At 55.2% G+C, this 7,411-nt stretch overlaps 1 pseudogene; it reads right to left on the bottom strand.

The window, feature by feature from the left end:
* Positions 1–3,114: 3,114 nt before the first annotated feature.
* On the bottom strand, positions 3,115–3,838 carry LOC141958362 (olfactory receptor 14J1-like; annotated as a pseudogene).
* Positions 3,839–7,411: the final 3,573 nt, after the last annotated feature.

The following is a 7,411-nucleotide window of genomic DNA, read 5'->3' as shown; positions in this document are numbered from 1 at the left end:
TGGCAAGATATTGCTGCTTGGGTAGAGAACCTGGTTGTGAAAGTACGTCACGTAGATGCTCACGTACCCAAGAGCTGGGCCACTGAAGAACATTAAAACAACCGTCAGGTGAATCAAGCTGCTAAGATTAACATGGCTCAGGTGGATCTGGACTGGCAACATAGGGGTGAATATTTTATAGCTCACTGGGTCTCACTCCTCAGGCTGTCAAGAGATGCAACATATATATTGGCTCGGGATTGAGGGGTGGACTTGACCATGGACACTGTTGCACTGGTTATCCACGAATGCGAAATGTGTGGTGCAGTCAAGCAAGCCAAGTGGTTAAAGCCTCTGTGGTATGGAGGACAATGGCTAAAATATAGATATGGGGAGGCCTGACAGATTGACCATTTCACACTCCCACAAACCTGCCAAGGCGAGCACCATGTGTTTAAATTGGTGGGAGCAACCACCAGATGGCTGGAGACATATCCCATGCCCCATGCCACCTCCCAGAATGCTATCCTGGGCCTTGAAAAGCAATTCTTACAGTGACATGTCATCCCAGAAGAATTGAGTCAGATAATGAGACTCATTTCTGAAATAATCTCATAGACACCTGGGCCAGAGAGCATGGCATTGAGTAAGTATATCACATCCCCTGTCATGCACCAGCCTCTGGGAAAATCGAGTGGTACAATGGCCTGCTAAAAGCTACACTGAGAGCAATGGGGTGTGGGACTCTAAAACATTGGGACACTCATTTAATAAAAGCCACCTGGTTAGTCAAAGCTAGAGGATCTGCCAGTTGAGCTGTCCCTGCCCAGTCAAACCTTCTGTGTACTGTAGATGGGGATAAAGCCCTTGTAGCATGCATTTAAAATGTGCTGGGGGAAACAGTCTGGGTTATTCCTGCCTCTGGCAAAGGTAAACCCATTTGTGGGATTACTTTTGCCCCAGGACCTGGGTGCACTTGGTGGGTAATGCAGAAGGATGGGGAAGTCTGATGTGTGCCTCAAGGGGATTTGATAATGGTGAAAATAGCCAATGAATGGAACAGTATGATGTTAAATGCTAAATAACCCTGTCATTGCATATCATTATCGATATGGTTGATTATATTAATGGCATCATATTAAGAATCACCCAGGTTAATGAAAAATTAACTTTTATAAAGTCAGGACTAAATTCAGCAATTGGTTCCCAGCAGCTTCCTTGGGATTGACATCTTCAGCCTATAGACCGTGAGCATGGACTGCGTCAGATACATCAGCTACAAGCTCCAAATGTAGCAGAGACAACATGACAATGCAATTGTGCATTATTTGTTTGTACTTTCTATCATTATTATTATTGTTATTAGCTGATTTCAGTTATTAAATTGTTGTTATCTCAAACTACAAGTCTCCTTACCCATATCCCTCTAATTCTCTCCCCCATTCTATGGGGTGTGGGAGGGTGAGCAAGCGGCTGGGTGGTGTTTGGCTGCCAGCCAGTAAACCACCACAGTGGCCCGTGCTGGAAATGGCCAATGGGAGAGTCTGGGGGTTAATAAATGCCCTGGGACTCCTTGTCAGTCTGTCCATGCCACCAAGGGCACAGAGGGGCCTCCTCTCTCCTTCGTCTGCATGTCTCAGCTCCCTTCCAGGAGCCTGGGCTCTATACCATACACCCACTGTAGCGTGTCCTCACCTGGCATGGTCACATAGCTCAGCTAACATAAGTGGTGTCCTCTCTCGGGCACGTTCCAGCCCAGCCCAGCCCCTCCCCAGCCCTTCCCACCTCCCCTGACCACTGCCCAGCTTAGCCCCACAGAGAAGCCCAATCTGGGCTGCAGGGTGCTGCAGAGCTCTAGGTGCTCATCCCACAGCCCCAGCTTCTGAAGGGCACAGCAGCTGGTGCCATCCCCTCTCCCTCGACACCAGCACAATATTCTGGATCCAGCAACAGCACATTCGGCCCCGAGTGGGTGCCTGCAGAAAGAGGTTTCTCTTTTTCATGGATTCCTCCTGCAAGCACAGAAGTGCTCCCTTGCTCTTCTCCAGAGTCACCGCTGCTCCCAGAGAGCCTTTCCAACACAAGTGTGTCAGTGCTGGCTGCCCAGCCGTTCCTGGCTCACTCCCCGTGCTCCCTGCAGGACCCCAAGCTGGCGGTGCTGCTCTGCAGAGCAAGGGCACTATGGTGCCCTGGTGCCCTGGGGTTACCCTCCGCTGGCCATGCTGGTGGGGGTGGGGAGCAGACCCAGCCAGATGGGTTTCACTGCTGCTGAGGCCCTTTCCATCTTCCCTGGATGGTTCAAGGGCCAAGGACAGGGCTGGGCAGGACCATGGGGTGTTTCCCATGGCACAAAAGGCAAGGGAGGGTGGCAGCAGACCCATCCCATGGGCTTTCCAAGAGGGTGTCCTGAACCACTCTCCAGTCTTGTGACCTTTTGCCTGCTGGTGTGTCACAGCCTCTCCTGGCATCGCAGGGTTCTCATTAGCGCATGGTGTCCTCAGGTACATCTTTTCCTCCAGCAGACTCCACCTTGGATGGTCACTCACTTTATGAGGTGCCACTCACTGCCCACCCAGATCACACACTGTCCCTGGAGATCCCGTGAGCTCTCCTGGCAGCTCCCAATTCCTCTCCAGGATGGGATCTGCCATCAGCCCCACTACAGGTGGGACAGTGTCAGGCAGGTAAATCAAAGATAAGTTGCTGTCTGCATGGACATGTGCAACCAAGAAGTGAGGTCTTTGTCCAGCCCTTGGTCCCTAACAGATCCCCCTGGGACTCTGAACTTGCCCCCCTGAATCCATCAAGAACCCCAGAAAAGCAAAAGTCCTTTTGAGGGAGCAGCTCCTTGGGTATATTCCTGACACCAGCTTTGAAAGAGGCATCCAGCCTTCTGACCCTGCCCTGAGGAGCCCCTTTGGTTATTATGGTGGTTCCTTATGTACATACATTAGGCTTACCAGACAGAAAAAAATGGTTCTAAGCTTAAGAAGAAGTTGTATGAATAGCACATAATTGCAATTAATATTATCACAAGTGTAACAAACAAATACAAACCAAAGAAACAGAAGAATAAAATATAGGCTGGTATTTTACTGAATTCCTGGGAGTTATATGAGGGTGGCGGGCACCTTATTAATGCTGAACTAATGCGTATTCATACACTTTCCTCAGGGTACCCTTGATCTCCCTGTTCCTCGTGCTGTAGATGAGGGGGCTCACTGCTGGAGGCACCACCAAATACAGAAACAACACCACCAGGTCCAGGGTTGGGGACGAGATGGAGGGGGACTTCAAGTGGGCAAACATGGCTGTGTTGATAAACAAGGAGACCACAGCCAGGTGAGGGAGGCATGTGGAAAAGGTTTTGTGCTGTCCCTGCTCAGAGGGGATCCTCAGCACAGCCCTGAAGATCTGCATAGGACAGCACAGGGAAAACAAAACAGCCAAATGCTAAACGGGCATGAAACACAGGAAGCCCAACTTCCCTGAGGCAGGCATCTGAGCATGAGAGCTTGAGGACTGGGGGGATTTCACAGAACTGGTCCACGGCATTGCCTTGGCAGAGTGGCAGTGAAAATGTATTGTCAGTGTGCAGCAGAGCCCAGAGAATTCCACTGCTCCGGGCAGCTGCTGCCACGTGGGCACAAGCTCTGTGGCCCATGAGGGTCCCATAGTGCAGGGGTTTGCAGATGGCAATGCAGTGGTCGTAGGACATGACGGTGAGGACATAAAACTCTGCTGTAGCACAGAAAATAAAAACAAAAAAACCTGTAGCACATCCTGAGTGAGAAGTCTCGACTGACTCAGCTGAGTCGAGCCCAGTGCGGGGGATAAAAGCCCTGTGCAGGGCCCCCATGTTCCCATTCGAGCCCCCATGTCCCTACAGAGCCCCCATGTCCCCATAGAGCCCCCCCTCCCAACAGAGCCTCCATGTCCCTGTATGACACTTCACGTCCCTTTATAAGCCCCCAGGCAAGTCCCTACATCCCTGTATGAGCCCCTATACTCCATCCAACCCCCAGCCCTATAGGAACCCCAGATCCCTGTAGAACCCCCCCAAACCCTCATGTAACCCCCCAGACCCCAAACCATCACCTCCCCATCCTCATATAAATCCAACCACCCCCAAACCCCCCAACTGCCTTCCAAACTTCCCAAACCCCCATCCCCATATGAACCCCAAACACCCATGTAACCCCCCAACCCCCCTGCAACCCCCCAAATCCCTGTAAAACACCAACGCCCCCAGCCTCATATGAATCACAAACCCCCTTCCAAGCCCCCCACGCACTCAAATCCCCATCCCCATCCCTACGTGAACCCCAAGCCTCCTTGCAACCCCCACAATTCCTGATAAACCCTCCAAATCCCCCCCATGCCACCCCATCCCCATACGCGCCCCAAACCTCCTTCCAACCCCTATAAAACACACACACCCCCCACACACCCTCTCAACCCCCCCCTTCCCATATCCATATGAACCTCCAACCGTGTAAACACCCCCAAAACCCCTCCAACACCCCCAACCCCTCCCAACACCCCCCCCCCTTTCCATCCCCATATGAACCCCAACAATTGAACACAGCGATTACGCCCTTTTCGATGGTGATGCCGGGGGGGTGGGAGGGCAGCGGGACGCACAGCAAAGGTCACAGTGACAAGGGGAGGGTCTTCGGTATCGTTGCCCCTTAATTTAGGGGTTGTTGGTGGAGGGGGGGGGGCGGCGGGGGGGAAGGTGACACCCCCCCTTGCTTTGCCAAGGTCTCACAGACGCGGCTCATCTCCAACACCTCCCATTCGGGGGTGGGGGAGATCTCGCACCGGTAAATTTTGGACGGGGGCGGGGGGGGATAGCAAGTTGGAGGGTCGGCGGTGGGGATGGAGAAGTTTTGGGGATCCCCTTTTTTTGCCTCCCCGTTTTTTTGTCCTTCTAAAGCGGCCGCTAAAGATTTCAAAAATCCGGCGGTTTGGGGTTCATCCTGTTTGTCGAAGGGATAAAGCTGGGGGGGAGGTTGGGGAAATCCTGACCTGGGGGACCCCCAGAAGGCGGCACCTTGGGGCGAGCGAGGGGGGGGGGGGAGGCTGGGAAGGAGCAGAGGGACCGGAGGAGGAGGTTGGAGGGGAGGGGGGAGCAAAATGGTGACCCCGCCCTCCCCTCCTCTTGCCGCTGGATTCGTCCAACATTTTCATAATATTGGCCAAACCGTCCGATAAATTTTCACAAATTCGGGGGGTTCCTCGAATTGATCGTCCAAGGGGGGAGCCCCGAAATCGAAAAGGAGATGGGGGGTGAAGGAAGGGGTGGTGGTGAGGAGGAGGCCAGGGCAGGGGAGGGGCCGGGGGGGGAGGCACTCTCTGGATAGACGGCCCCCAAAAAACTCGGGGGCTGGGGGAAGGGGGTGGGACAAATTCCTGAAGTATCGGAGGGGGAAGGAGTGGCTGGGGAGGGGTCCCCAGCCAAAAATCGGCGGTGGGGTGGGGGTGGTGGTATTCGTGGTGAACTTCCTCCTCCTCCTCCTCTTCCTCCTTCTCGGAGTAAGAGCAGCAGAAAACGGGGGGGGGGGGGGGGGGCGGGGGAAGACGGGACGGGACCCCCTCAAATGGGCTCTGTTCCCTCCCGTCATGCTGGTTGTGTTGGGGTCCAGGTAGGATCCCTTGGATCCCCCCAACGGGGGACTAGCCCCCTCCGTGGGTGGGTGTTCCCCCCCCCCCAAAAGGATGTCGTCCAAGGGGTGTGTGTCCCCCTGCTGCGTCCTTCAGCCAGGGGAGGGGGTGACGGTGGGGGGAGCAGCAGGGGAGGTTGGGTGGGCCATGGGGAGCGGTAACCCCCCATCAACCCTCCCGGCCCCGGGGCCTCCGGAGGTTGGTAGCTGTCAGGAGCCTGTGAGGAAATGGGGTGGACGGGACACCCCGAGTGAGACCCTTGGGGAGAGCCCCCCATCGATCACCCCCCCTCGGCTACCCTGACTCTGGGAACTGGGATGTCCCCCCGCCCTACCCGTCCTCCCCATCCTGTCCCCCCGCAGTCCTTGTCCCCCATGTTCCCCCCGTTCCTAATGTCTCCCTCCATCCCCATCCTCCTGTCCCCCCTGTCCCCAATGTCTGCATCCCTGTCGCCCCACGACCCCCTCATGCCCCTGTCCCCACCCTTGTCCCCATGTCCCTCCCAGTCCCTGTCCCCCTGTCCCGATCCCTGTCCCCCTCCTAACCCCCATCCCGTCTGTCCCCACCCCGTTTCCATGTCCCTGTCCCTGCGTCCCCCCATCCCTGTCCCGCTACATTCCCCCTTCCTTTCCCGTCCCCCCCTCCCCTCTCCCCCTCCCATCCCTGTCCATTGCCCCCGTGTCCCCTCCCCTCTCTGCGGGGCCATCCCCGGGGCAGGGTGCTGGCCGAAAGTTGACACGGTGCGGGGGCAGGACACACCGAGTTCCACTGCTCCTGTTGGGAGGGGGGACATGGGGGATGCGGGGCGGGGGGACAGGGGACAGGGCCCCCGGGGGACAACATGGATTGGAGGGGAGTGGGATGTGCAGGGGGACAGGGATGTGGGGGGGCAGTGTCATGGGGAGGACATAGTGGGGTTGGGGATGGGGTGGCACGGAGATGGGGGGACAGAGACAAGTGGGGACATGGGGACACATGGTGGGACAGGGACACGTGGTGGGAACAGGGACACAAGGAGACAGAAACACAGCGAGGAACAGGAACATGGGGGGGTGGCAGGGATGTGTGGGGTGAATGGGGACAGAGGGATGCAAGGGGACAGGGATGCGGAGGACATGGGGACACGAGGACACAAGGTACCCTTCAGAAACCCTGGCCCAAGCCCAACATGCACCCAAACACTGGCGATGATCATTGCCATGCAGAGCAGCCAGGAATTTCCAAATAGCCAAAAACCTCAACTCCACATATAACCTGCAACAAAAAATCAAAACAAAAAACAATTGTACACAGTCAGACACATTCTAAACACACCACTGGCTCAGCTACCACACAAACCCACCCACACTCTCACCTCATCCCTCCTGCCACCTGACTGCCACAACACGCCATCACCCCATGTCTGTGGTGCTCCCCAGGAACACCCTTACCAGGGGCCTCTAACATCACCCTGCCTGCAAAAACCCTGGCCTGAGCCCGACCACGACCCAAACACTGGCCATGAACATCACCTCAGAGCAGCCAGGACCAGGTGAAAATAAACTCAGGGAGAAAAAAAATCCCCCAGTTTGTGGGTTTTTTTTAAATTCTTTTGAAAAGAAACATTATCTCAATACAACCTGAAATAAAAGAAAGCCACCCATACAAGGATAGATGCATTCCAACACTAACACTCATTCAGCACCCACTCAACCCACCCCTCATTCAAAACATATCCATTTCACCACCCACCTGCCAGAGTGGCAGATCACCCCAATTCTATAAC

Source organism: Athene noctua, chromosome 3, assembly GCF_965140245.1.
Source record: "Athene noctua chromosome 3, bAthNoc1.hap1.1, whole genome shotgun sequence".
In the NCBI taxonomy this organism is placed as follows: Eukaryota; Metazoa; Chordata; class Aves; order Strigiformes; family Strigidae; genus Athene; species Athene noctua.
Note: the sequence above shows the minus strand (reverse complement) of the source record. Positions and strands in the feature narration are given on the sequence as shown.